Raw genomic sequence first — 13,140 nt, 5'->3', positions numbered from 1 at the left:
GGCACATGGAAAAAGCCAAAGGTTTCTGGCCTCGTTTAGCCTCACCACGGAGAGCTGGAGTGATGCTAGTCCTGTCCTTACAGACTGGGACAGACTGCTGGAGGAGAGAAGCAGTCTCCCTCTTTACTACTTACAGGGTCGAATCTCCTCCCTTCTGGTGCCTGGTGTGGAAACCCCTCTGTCCAGACCAGCTTCCTGGGTGAAGACTTGTCCTGCTCTGAGCCGGCTGTGGCACTATCTCAATTGTGAAGTCCTTGCCAACCTGCTCAGGTGGGATTAATGGCGTGGTCTACTTTGCTCTCTGTTCTTCATACGCAAGTGCATATACTGTTACATGAATGGAGGAGTGAAGGAGTCAAAAAGTCTTACCTTGCTCTTCCTGGTAGCTCGAGAACCTTGCCCAGCACTTGGTCCAATGACCACAACGTCACAGCACCCAGTGGACATTCAGTAAGTGTCGGTCTTGCTGGACTTCACTTTCCTTTTTCTCTTCTTGATGAAAGACCAGAACGTGTTAGTGCTGACTTAAGGGATTATCAGCTCTGTCTCACCACCCAGTGCAGGAGTCCTCTGTAAAGAGGTTTTATGGTCCCCTTGAACATCTCCAGGGGCAGACGCTTCCTCCATGATCCATTCCAACCACTCAAGCTGTTGGTGGAGCACTCTTTTATATTGGGTTAAAAATCATCTCCCAACAGAGTTCACCAATGGGTCCTACTCATCACTGCTCTCCCCTATATAGTTGGAATTATCCAGAATGAATCCATCATCCTCCATATACCATACTTGGGTATATGAAAACAACTATCATACCCCGTAATTTTCTCCTTTCCCAAACTGGACCATTCTATGCCAAGTTAAACGTCCCCAGGACCTCATAGCCCTCGTCTCTCGGTCAGCCTTGACTTGGTCCTTCCCTACCTTCTAGTCACCCACCCCGGCTTCTGCAGACTCCTCTCAGGACGGGAACCATGGCATTTCCCTGAGATTAGCGAGCACCTTTGCAGCTCCCGGTTAGCAAGCTGCATCTCTTCTTTGGAAACGTCTATTCAGATATTTGCCCACTTTTAACTGCATAATTGATTAATTTGCCTTTGTATAGTTTAGATATCAACCCTCATCAGACACAGGGCCTGTAGGTATTTCCTGCCTCTCTGTAGGTGGCCCAGCATTTGCCCCTTGTTTCTGCCCAGAGCTTTGGCTGAATGCAGCCCTTCCCGTTTATTTTTGCTTTGGTGTCATATCCGAAAAGTCACTGTCAGGACCGACTGTCAAGGAGGTTTTCCCCTGTTTCCTTCTAAGGAGTATTGTGGTTTCGGGTCTTATGTTCAAGTCTTTTTCCAGGGTGAGCTGATTTTTACAAGTGGTAGGAGACGGAGGTCCGTGCTCCTATGTTGAATGTGGGTATCCAGTTTTCCTGACGCAGTGGATTGAAGATACTCTCCTTGCCCTGTTGTGCATTCATATATTAGCTGACTGTTTAAATGTGGCTTTATTTCTGGGTGCTGTATTTTGTCACATTGGTGTATGTGTCTGTTTTTGTGCCAGTACTCTGCTGCTTTGATTGCTATAGCATTATAGTATATATATTTTTTGATCAAATTTCATTTTTTGCTGAGCATGTAATAATTGCACATGTTTAATGGGGCACAGTCTGATATTTCAGCACATGCATATGCACTCAGGGAGCAGATCAGGATAATTAGTAGTTCTCTCTCCTTGTCACATTCTCATGTTTGTTGTTTTGAGTTCCTCTCTTCTGGGTCTTCAAAAGATGGTCATTGTGAACTAAAGTCACCCCCTATGCTGCAGAACATTATAACTTATTCTTTTATCTAACTCACACCCATTATTCAACCTTCTTTATCCCTTCTCTCCCCACCCTTCCTGACCCCTGTTAACCATCATTCTATATTCAGATCCTTTTTCTAGTTCCCACACAGAATGGAGAATGTACAGTGTCTGTTTTCTTTGTCTGGCTTTGCTCACATAAAGCCATGCTGTTCAGGTCCATACATTTTGCTGCAAATGACAGGATTTTATTCTTCTTTATAGCTAAGTAGTATTTCATGTGTATGTGCACATCATTTTCTTTTGCTATTCATCCATGAATACAAACGAGGGTTGATTCCAAATCTTGGCCAGGTAAATAGTGCTGCAGTGAATAGGGCTTCAGTGTGTTCTGTTCCCTGATGTGGTAATTTTATTTCCTTAATCATATATCAGGAGTAAAACAGCTGGATCATATGGTAGGTCTATTTTTAGTTTTGTTAGGAGCCTGTGTACTGTTATCCACAGTAGCTGAACTAATTCAACTCCCGCCATCGGTGTATCAGGGTCCATTTTCTCCACACCCTCACCAGCAATTGTTATTTTTAAAAATTTTCTTGATAATAGACATTGTTACTGGGTGAGATTGTATATTACTGTGGTTTTGATTTGCATTTCTTTTGCAAATAAAAAAAATCAAATAATTTCTTTTTCTTAAAACCCATTCAAATTTTAGATTTTTTTTTTCTATTTCTGTGAAGTTGTTCTTGGAATTTTGCTGGAGATTGCATTGTATCTGCAGATCACTTGGGGTAGCTGGACATTTTTAATGACATTCATTCTTTCATGGGATATGTCTTCATTTATTTGTGTGTTCTTAAATTTCTTCTTATAGTCTTATAGTTTTCAGTGTATAGGTTTTTGCCTCCTTGGTTAAATTTATCCTTAATTATTTTATCATTTTGGATGCTATGGTAAGTGAGGTTGTTTTCTTTGTTTCTTTTTCAGACCCTTATTGGTTAGTACATGGAAATACAACTCATTTTGTGTTTGAAACTTTATTGAATTCATTAGTTGTAACAATTTTTTGAGGGAATCTTTAGAGTCTTCTATATGTAAGATTGTATCTTCTGCAAACAGAGACAACTTTTCTTCTTTCTGTCCCATTTACACGCTTTTTACTTCTTTCAGCTTTCTACCTGCTCTGGGACTCTCACTGCTGTGTTGAGTAGAAGTGGTGCCCCTGGGCACCTGGTCTTGTCCTGGTCTTGGAAGAAAAGCTTTCAGCTTTCATGGTTGAACATGATGTGAGCCGTGGGCTCGTTGTGTGTGACCTTGTTCATGATGAGGTACATTCCTCCCATACCTAATTTGTTAAGAGTTTTTTTTTTATCATAAAAGAATGTTGAGGGCTGGGGATGTGGCTCAAGCGGTAGCGCGCTCACCTGGCTTGCGTGCGGCCTGGGTTCGATCCTCAGCACCACATACCAACAAAGATGTTGTGTCTGCCGAGAACTAAAAAATAAATATTAAAAAATCCAAAAAAAAAAAAAGAATGTTGAGCTTTGTCAAATGATTTTTATATATTGATTGAGTATCGTACAATTTTATGATTTGTTCTCTTAATGTGGTGTGAGGGTCTTTCTTAACCAAGGTAAATGGGAAGTGGAGCAGAACAGGGTGTGCATGTCTTTCCCTAAAACTCTTCCAGTGGATGCACAAACACCCTAAGAATCGCACCCTCCAGGTAAGAACTGACCCAACCGAGAGCTGCTTTTGAGAAGGGCTTCCTTCCTCCGACCTGGGTGGGGGTCTACCTGCCTCACGGCCAGGGAAACCCGAAGAGGGCAACGTTTGTCCTCCTCTGCGTCTCCTCTCAGACAGAGCCTGGTGTGAGGCTCTGAGGTTTTTTTCCAGGAATATTCTGGAGCTGGCCCTACACCTCCCAGACTCAGAAGTTATTCTCGGCTTAGAGACGTGCACAATGAAGAACTTGTGAAAAATAAAACAGGGTGACAGAGGCAAACTGCAACCTGAAAAAAACCAGAAGTAGATGAAAGGAAGTGACTGTGGCCAGCGGAGGTCACTTGGTCAACACAGCACAGAAGAGTCATGAGTTTCAAGGCCTGAGGGTGGCCTTGTGCCAGAGGACAGCAGGCCAGGGGTTGGAGGGCAGGAGGCTGCAGTGGGGGAGGCTGAGCTGGGCTGACCAGGCTGTGATGGCACTGCTGCAGACCTCTCAGTGTGGGTGTCACGTGAAGGCAGCGACTCCTGGGACAGGGTCCACATGGGGCTCTGAGCTGGCAGGTCCTGTCTGCAGGGTCGCTGGGCAGCTGCTGAGACCTGCTCCTGGTTTACTCTGAGCTACCTGACAGATGGAGCAGGGTGGCTGGCCATTACCTGCAGCTCCCCCCAGGTGGGTCCCACGATGGGGTGGTCCCATGAAGGACACAGCTGGAAGCCAGCCTCCGTTGGTAGTGGGCATGCCAAGTGCTGTGCCAGACCTGTGGGAGGTCCCCAGCCCGTGTGGGAGGTCTTCCCTGGCTCGGATTCTGATTGGGTCATTTTTGCCTGGACCGCTCATGATCTCAGGAGGAAACATTCGTTTGTGAAACGGGTCCCTAGCTAACTTAGGTGTTAGAGTCTGTAAACAAGTCAGGATGGCGCCTGGCATTTTGCCAGAGGGAGTGGTTTGTGAAGTAACGCCAGCGAGCCATTAAGTGTGGAGATTCCTTATTATTGGTTGACTGCCGCATCTATTTTATGTTAATTAAGATAAGCTGTGTGGAATGTATAGATACCACTCTTGTCCTACAATAAATGGCTCCCACTCCTGCTGTATCAATGTACACAAGTTGTTCGTCACCCCCCAGCTATTTTGCTGCAGCCGGACTGCGGCACTTAGGTCCCACATCCCGAGGCTGCCTGCAGGCCTCCCGCCTGGGCACAGTCCTGGACCCACATCTGGTCAGGTGACCACCTCACGTCCAGGCCAATTCCAGGCCTCCTTTTCTTTCTCTCCCAGGCACTGGAGCTTCTCAGGTGCCAGTAGCCGTTCCTCCCGCCTCATTACGGCCTCCCTGCCCAGGGCACTGCGCTGAGCCCCGGTCATTTCAGTGGAGGACAGAAAGTACTGAACTGCCCGTTGGAGCCATCTGGACCATCTCCTTGGGTGAGAACCATTTTGCCAAGGCAATACTGCCCGGCCCACTGTCTAGGCAGAGGATTCTTCCTTTCCACAGAAAAACATCAATGGGATTAAGAAGAGGTTGGTTTCCCGCGCACTCATTCCTGTTTCTTTCTACATACCACACACCCTAACTGAAGTCACAGCCGGCAAGACTGGAGATTGGAAGAGGATCCAGCCCGCCCAGGAGAACTAATGCCGGGTAGGAGCGTGGCATGTAGACGAAGCATCAGAGGTCCAAGGAGATCTACACGAAGATCTAACTCAGGCACAATGATCCAATCAGAAGGTTAAACGAAGATACACGCCATGACTCTAAATACAGAGTCAGCTTCCTGGATTTTCATTTCTCCAAATTAATAGGATTATCACAATCTGGAAAAAAATGCCAATCGTATCGCCTTCAGGAGTCTGTGGAGGTTGGCAAAATGAAGTCTGAAAGGAAAAGACGTTCCAGGTCTCTTAAACACATCAAGAGGTCCACGGTCTAGATGGTTTAAAAAGGGACACCGCGGTTCCCTGCAAACAGACCCCTGGAAAGTGGCCTCCTGCTTGGGTGGGACGCTTGGCCACGTGATTGGTCTTCAGCCAGTGGACCAAGAGCAAACGCCACCCGAGCAGGGACCCAAAGAGCCCGTGTTGGCTGAAGCTTGTTCCTCTGCTGCCCGGAGCTGGGATCGTCCTGAGCAGCCCTGGGCAGTGACCCCGAGCAGGGAAGGCTCGCCCCGGATACTTGCTGTGGAGTGAGAGAAGAATGAAGGAAGGTGCAACAAGCAGTCATCGGATTAATTTTGTTAGCTATTTGAAATTTGAAAGAAGGTCCATTTGGAGAGCCATCATCTCATGGTGTATAATAAAATAAATTCCAGGTTAATTAAGATTTTAAAGTGAAATACTCAATCTTCAAAAGAAACTAGAAGAAAATATGAAAGATCATTTATTTGATAGCAAGAATTCACTAAGCTTAAGGCAGTGGGTGGAATTAAAAAGAAAAGAATGATTTAACCAATTCAGAAATCGTTTCTGTAGTTAAAAAAAGAAGAAGAAAAATGAAAGATAAATTTTGAATAGAATTTGCAAAAATATTAAGGTCTTAAGAGTCTCATAACGTGCTGTTATTCTCCTTTCAAGTTTGGAACCAGTTTAGGTATAGACACAGAAATTAGGCTAATGGTCAAAATAACAATTTTCTTGATGATTGAAGATAGACTAGAGTCTGGGGTTGAGAGGTAAGGCTGCTGTGGGCTTCCTAATACTGCACCCCAGAAGCAAAGGTGTCTGTCCATCTTGGGATGGCTGCAGGTGGCCTGGGCAGGGTCTGCCTTGGACAGCTCCCCTCACTGCAGAGGGCAGGAGGCAGGACTGAGCCTCTGTAGGAGAGATGAGAGCGGGAATGAGTTGAAGATGTCCTGCTCCTTATCAACTGGGTGAGTTTGTTCTTTACCCATGAAGATGAATATGAAAAAGAAAAAGGGTTAGTCCAGGGCAGGGATTCTTAATTTTTTTGTGTGCCACCACATTGGCAGCCTGGTGAAGCCTATGGATCTCCTTCTTAGAATAATGTTTTTAAATTCATTTAAAAGTAGATAGAATTACAAAGAAAGTAGATTCTGCTGAAATTCAATTATAAAAATATTTTCGTAGTAGAGTGAAATAAATCTTTCTTAATTAACCCCTTAAATTAGTTAACCCATTATAACCAAGTAGCAGATCTAATAACGAATGTAATTTTGAAGTTGCAATGAGCATAAAACTTATTTCAGCATCTGTGATGTGATTAGAAAAATATATATATAATTTCCTTTGGTGGCAAAGTCACAGTTGCTGCCAATATTGACATGGTTGGTTTCTTACCATCAAATCCTGATTTCAACTGAACGCCACGGACAGTAAATACAATATTTCCTGTTGAGGTTCAAAGACACAGCCTCTGCCCCTGTGAGACACGGCCCTCCACCCCAATTCCAGGGGACTCCAGGGAAAAGATCCTTTTTCAAAGGGAACTTGAAATCAGAAGGTTCTCCCTTAATACTGAAAATACAGGAGCCTCATGCAGGCAGTCAGAAAGGCCTTATGAGGCGGGTCAGGGTGTGGGGAACAGAAGGCAGCGAGGAAAATGGGAAGAGCCATTTAACTAAAAGCCCCCGGAGGCAGCAAGAAAGGATTGCTTTTTCTTTTTGCTGACTAGGCCGGATGCAACAAGCACCCACACAGACACGTACACATTTTCAAATTACTATTTTCACTACCACTTAAATTAAAACCGGCATAGTTATTTTAGAAAACATCTTGAATTATTTGTATTTTGAATCAATAATTCTTTCATTTTCTTTTTGTGCAGTTCCTGGGGTTAAACCCTGGGCCTCACGCATGCCAGGCAAGCACTCTACTATGGAGCTATGTCCTTACTCCTTTTTATTTTTGTTCGTTATTTTAATTGTGAGACAGGGTCTTGCTAAGTTGCCCAGACTGGCTTTTAACTTGTGATCCTCCTGCCTCAGCCTCCCAAGCGGCTGGGTTTATAGGTGTGCACTACTGTTAGGTAGCATTAGACCTGAGGCGGTCCAGGAGTTTAAGGAAATACCTAGTGCAGAACGAATCAGTTAGTAAGCAGCCCTCAGGGACACCACAGGTCTGACAAGACAGTCTGTCAGGACCTGCCTGATGTCAGCCCTATAATGATTCCTCTTACAAGAGGAAGATAGAGAAATTCAGGGGTAAGAACAAAAGGGCACAGATTCGTGTGCTCTGCAGGGCCTGGTTGCTAAGACTTCGTAAGCAAGACCCTGCACAAACAACACAGACAGAGGTTCCTGGACTGGGAAACACGATCGAGACCCGAGCCACTGACGTGAACTCTGCAGAACCAGTTCTGGTTAGGACCTGTCAGCCAGGCCCAGAACACAGGTCACTAAATTGCCTTCAGGTAGTTAGCTACACAGGCTGTCCACCCAGAGCCCAGAGGTGACGCTCGGGCCAGACCTTCTCCCCCTCCCACCCCACAGAAGCTGGGACACCAAGGAGGGAGCTGGCACCCTGCTCTCTGAGAGGACCTGCTCACTCCCTGAGGGTGCCCCCTTCTTTCTCTCCTTAAACTCTGATATACTTTTGCCAAGTCTCACTTCTCTTGAAACCCTTTTCTGCAAGAGCATAGACGCCAAGAACACAAGGCCATCGGTAAGACCTCATCTTAGGAACCACCTTGTCTCCATGGTCACAGCCGTACCGACTGAATCAATAGCCTCTTTAATCAACTTGATCTATTAGCATTTAATCTTAAACTCTAAGATCTTCTTCATGTTACTCGGATTACCCAAATCTTGACCCACCGAGTCTACCTACCAGCAGCTCCTTCTCTCACTAACTATCCCGGTCCCATGTGTCCTGTGTGCTCTCACCCCACAGGGACCTGGTGTGCACAGCACTCTCAATCTGTCGGGGGGCCTCTTCCCCTTGGGGAGGACTGGCGCCTAGCACAGGACAGTGTGTATTTGGCCGTGGACATTTTGACATAGTGTTTAGTGACCTGTGTTCATTCAGCTTTGGACCAGAAGCTTTTCTGTGTTCAGATTTTTGCTATTGAGTTTTTTCCTCTGGTCTTCCTACCTGTTCACAAATCTTTTGTTTTGAACTTGGCCTCCTTGGTTCATTCATTTTATGTGTGTTTCTTGAACCTCTATTTTGTGCCAGGCATGCTGCTAGGTATTAGAGATTCATTGATGAAGCGGATGAACTCATTCCCGTCCTCCTGGACTTACAATCTATTGCAAGGCTCATTAAACTGTAGACCATGGGACAAATCCAGCCTGTCACCTACTTCTGTGCAACCTGAAAGCTGTGAATATTTTTTTAATATCTTAAAACGTAATAAACATTGAAAGGAGAAAAAATTTCGTGGCATGGATAATATATGAAACTCAAATTTCAGAGTCCATTGACAAAAGAGTCATTTGAATGCAGCCGGGCGACCTCATTTGTTTTAAGCCACAGCAGCAGAGTGGAATATCAGCCACAGAAACTGTACGGAATGAACCTGAAATACCTACTGTCAGTTCTTCATTGAAAACATATTCTGCAGAGTGGGATATCAGAAAATAACTAAGCAAAGAGGAAATAAAACAATCCTGGCAAATGGAATAAAGGGGAAAATGAGCCCGAGACCCAGAAAGCCAGTTCCCTCTTGGCCCGCAGCAGATCCAGGGCCAGAGAGATCCACGTTGCCTGGAGCAGGACACTCTGGCCAGCCACCCTGGGTGGCAGAGGTGACAGGGTGGGAGGAGGCCGAGGTGCTGGTGTGGGAAGAGCTGGGGTGCTGCTCCTTCGGGAGTCGCCTTTCCAAGGCTCCTTCCCCTTCCTTTGCCAGTGGTCTACATTCTAAAGAGAAGTGGGCCAGGGTCTCCGGTGATGTCAGATCGGCCAGATTAGATGCGAATTCAGCCTTCCCTATTTTATTTCCTCGAGGCTGACAGACTGCCTCCTGGAGACTGGAAGGGGCCTCCAGCGACCCAGGGAGCCTCTCCGTTGAGATATTGGGTGCAATGGGACGAATGGCCACAATGTAAAGATGGTTTAAAATAAAGTCACAAAATTCTGTAAAGACTCTTCCCTTCTCCACAAGGCAAAGCACGTGAATGGCTGTGATGTTCATTTTGCAGAAAAGCTGTGCCTTGTCCCAGGGCAAGGTCAGCTGCAATATTCAAGCCCTGAGTGGGGAGGGCCTGCTCAGTGTGTAGCGTCCTGCCGTCCTGCCGTCCTGCAGCTTGTCTCCTACTCGCCGTCCTTTGTGCCCCTAAGTTCCTGAAGATGAGGCTCTGAGTCAACAGCCCCTCCCCCACTCCCTCAAGGTTCTGGTTCTTGAGTAAAACTAATTTCCTTCTCACCAACCCTCGTCTCTCAGGTATTAAGTTCCGAGTAGCCAGAGAGAGGTTGAGAGGCTTCCAAGGAGACACTGGTTCCTCGCGCCCCTGGGTCCTCGTGAGCCTGCCCCTGTAGCTGCCTGGTGGACAAGAGCTGAGTTAAGAGAAAACTGGAGAAGAGCAGAAGTCAATGTCCAGGGGAGAGCGCCACCCCCACTTACCCCAACCAGGACTCCTGGCAGAGATGGAGCAGGACAGACAGAGGTCCACCTCCCATGGACCCTAGGAGTGGGGACGACACGGGGTGAGACAAACTCTGGGCTTCCTGATCCGGTTTCCCCCAGGTCCTGGCCTCAGAGGATCTTCCCCCCCTTGCTCAGATCCTAAGAATGAATGAGATAATCGTCTGCAGAGCAACTTGTGCTTCCTGAAGAGAAGCGCCATTGCAGTATAAAAGCGAATGTGCCAGACAGCTCAGAGCAAAGGAAGCTGTAGACTGGGAAGAAACCTGCAAGATGTACTTGACACTTCAGAGTCTCGTACAAACGACTATGTGCCAGGTCAGGAGAACCTGAAGAGGCCGCAGTCCTCGCTAAACAATGGTCACAACCCCCAGCCCCGGGTAGCCAGGAGCGGTTTGCAAAATACTCACGCATGCCGGGTCTCCTTTCTTGTAAGGGAGGCTTTCACAAGAAATGGAAGCATTGTGACACGGTGGCTATTTTTATGTCATTTAAAGGGAAGAGAACCCCAGACACAGGAAGGGAAAATTGTAATCAAGTTCCCTCAGCTGTTAGACGACCGAGTAAGGGCCAGAGTCCAGATCCTGGGAGGCCCAATCCAGGACCTTCTGAGAGCAGAACACGGCCCTCACCTCGAACCTCCCGGCTTGTCACCTGTTCAGTGAGTCACCTGCCTCAAGTCATCCTCTGGCGCAGTATGTAGCTGCTTCTAAGGAGACTGGTTCCCAGGATGCAAACTCTTCTCTACTCTCAAGGTTCCAGAGTGAAATAAGTTTAAATTCCAATTTATCAAGTAAGTTTAAGGTTTTAATCACAAAGAAAAACTGCATAAAGTTTCTTTGAGACGATTCTCTCTCTCAAATATTCCCTGTCTAGCAGTGACTTCCGCTTCCCTCCGGTGTGGGACTTTACCTAAGTCCCTTTAGCCCCTCCTTGGACATACTTCTGCTTGTTGCAGGTGAATTGTGGACAAAAGAAGCAACCCTGGCCCTCTGTGGGGTGGGTGGGGGGAGGACAATAGGCAAAATAAATGAAGACTAATGTGTCTGGTGGTAATAAGGCTGAGGAAGAAGAGTTCTCAAGGGGGTACAGTGAGGTGCCGCTGTGGGACACAGGTCATCAGGGAACGACACGAAGGGGCAGACCTCATGGTCACCAGGACAGAGCTTTCAAGGTGAGATAAAAGGACGCACGTGTCCTGGGTAGGAAGTGCTGGTGTGTTTGAGCATCAGCTTCTGGAACGGTGTGAGGCGTGACCCAAGCAGGAGGAGCGAGGGTGGGTGGAGGAGGTGGGATGCAGAGAGGGGAGGTGGGAGAGGCAGGAACACAGGTTTCCAGTGAGTCTTCACAATGAATTGGCCCAATCTTCCTATTTTATAGTTAAGGAGATGCACAAAAAGAAATTTAACGATTACTGAAGGCTACCGCGGAGTAGTCAGAAATTTAAATCCAGAATTTCTGCCCCTGTTTTCCTTCTTTTTTATCCTGAGGATCCCTCTGCTCCCATGCTCCTGAGCAGTGAGTTTAGACAGATAGCTGTGCCCAGAGCAATCATATAACTTGACAGACATGCTTAAAGAGTAAACAGCAAGGAGAAATTCTTACAGGTAGTGGAATGAGAAGCAAATTACATTCTATGAGATGCATCTCCTGAGTCGTGCTTGATAATCTAGACAATGGAAAACTTTGGCTGTGACAAGAGGAAGAAAGGGCGGAGGAAGCCGTGGTAAGTCCTGGGAATGCCCAGCACAAGGACATACTGGCAGCCAGAGATCAAAGGGGCCTGTGAAGTGCAGCCGAGGCGACAGCCAGGCCTGTCCCTGGGGCCCACATGCAGAGGCTCTGCACCCGCTGTCCGGGAGATCTTCTGACGCAGCAAAGTGTGGTCCCGTGCTTGGCTCATGTCCCTTTGAATATGGTCACAGAAGCTGGAAGTAGGTGAATTTCTTTCCTAGGTGGCTTCAAGATTCTGGGAAACAGGGTCGCTCAGTCCCATCATGCCACAGAAACGCTGTCCTGTACTCACGTTTTCTGACGAGCCCTGGGGCCTCCGCAGACCGTCAGCTGAGCCCACCCCACACCCCTTCAGGCACGACTTGGCTTCTGTGCTTGATGGTACCAGAGACGCCTCCAGAGACTGGCTCCCCCAAGCATGGTCCCCTGTGGCTCCAAGCCAAGTCACCTGCTTGGTGTGGAAGGCAGGGCTTGGCTCATCTTCCTGCAGCCTTGGCGCTCAGGGATGACGGTGCCCTAGGGAATCACAGGGACACTGGGGAACTGCTCTCCTTCAGGGCGCGTGTGTCCCGGCGGCCCCTGTGTCCTCCTACAGCTGCTCACCAGTTTCCCACGGCGTCTTTATATGTGGAAACCAGTAGGAGGCTGAGCCCAGGTCCCAGGAGAGGTCTCTCTACAGCCAGGGTTCAGGGCAACCTAAGGCTCATGAGAAAAGGTAAGTGAGAGCGGGGTCCAGGAAAAGGAAAGGTGACATTCAGCCAGGGAGGGCGGGACGCTGAGTGCAGAACTGTGCTGGAAGACCCTGCGGTGGCCAGTAGGCTCCCTCACCCACGGGTCCAGCTCCTCTCGCAGCTCCCTCTCCGGGTGCTGCAGGAATCTCAGGGAACATCATCATCTTCTCAAAACACGTCTCCCTCCTGATTGTTGCTGCCTAAAGTCTCTTCACTTATAAGCAGAGAGGGGAACAAAGTTTGACGTGAAAACAAAACCAAAAAATAATGACAACAAAAAGAAAACCAAAGGCCTCCCAAACAATGATAAAAACCCCAGGAGGAGCAGATCTCGGCGGAATTCACTGCAGGGCAGCTTCCCGTCCATCCCTCTGAGGCTAGTTGTCATCAGGGAAGGGAAAGAAGTGGCCCCAGCTTTCCACTGCCACAGACGTGGAGACTAGAGGAACACACATCTAATTTCTCACAGATGGACAGTGGACATAGATCAAGAGGTCAGCAGAGCTGCGATCCTCACTGGGGGTCTGGAGGCCATTAGCCAAGCGTGGCCCTCAGCGGTGGCAGGACTGAGCGGCAGATGTCATTCGCAGCGCCCAAGACCACTGTTACCTGGGTTCTGG

At 47.6% G+C, this 13,140-nt stretch overlaps 2 long non-coding RNA genes across 2 annotated transcripts in view; one reads left to right on the top strand and one right to left on the bottom strand.

The window, feature by feature from the left end:
• Window positions 1–13,140, top strand: part of LOC120887449 (uncharacterized) — a 259,915-nt gene that overhangs the window by 80,387 nt on the left and 166,388 nt on the right. The gene's annotated exons all lie outside the window — the stretch shown is intronic.
• LOC120887451 (uncharacterized) lies at window positions 6,730–12,290 on the bottom strand. Its single transcript, XR_013426343.1, has 2 exons — window positions 10,035–12,290; window positions 6,730–9,953 (listed from the first exon to the last, which is right to left on the bottom strand). It is a non-coding gene; the product is annotated as an uncharacterized LOC120887451 (long non-coding RNA).

The sequence above is a fragment of the Ictidomys tridecemlineatus genome, chromosome 10 (genome assembly GCF_052094955.1).
Source record: "Ictidomys tridecemlineatus isolate mIctTri1 chromosome 10, mIctTri1.hap1, whole genome shotgun sequence".
NCBI classification, from domain to species: Eukaryota; Metazoa; Chordata; class Mammalia; order Rodentia; family Sciuridae; genus Ictidomys; species Ictidomys tridecemlineatus.
The sequence above is the reverse complement of the archived record's forward strand: the minus strand, read 5'-3'. Positions and strand labels throughout refer to the sequence as shown.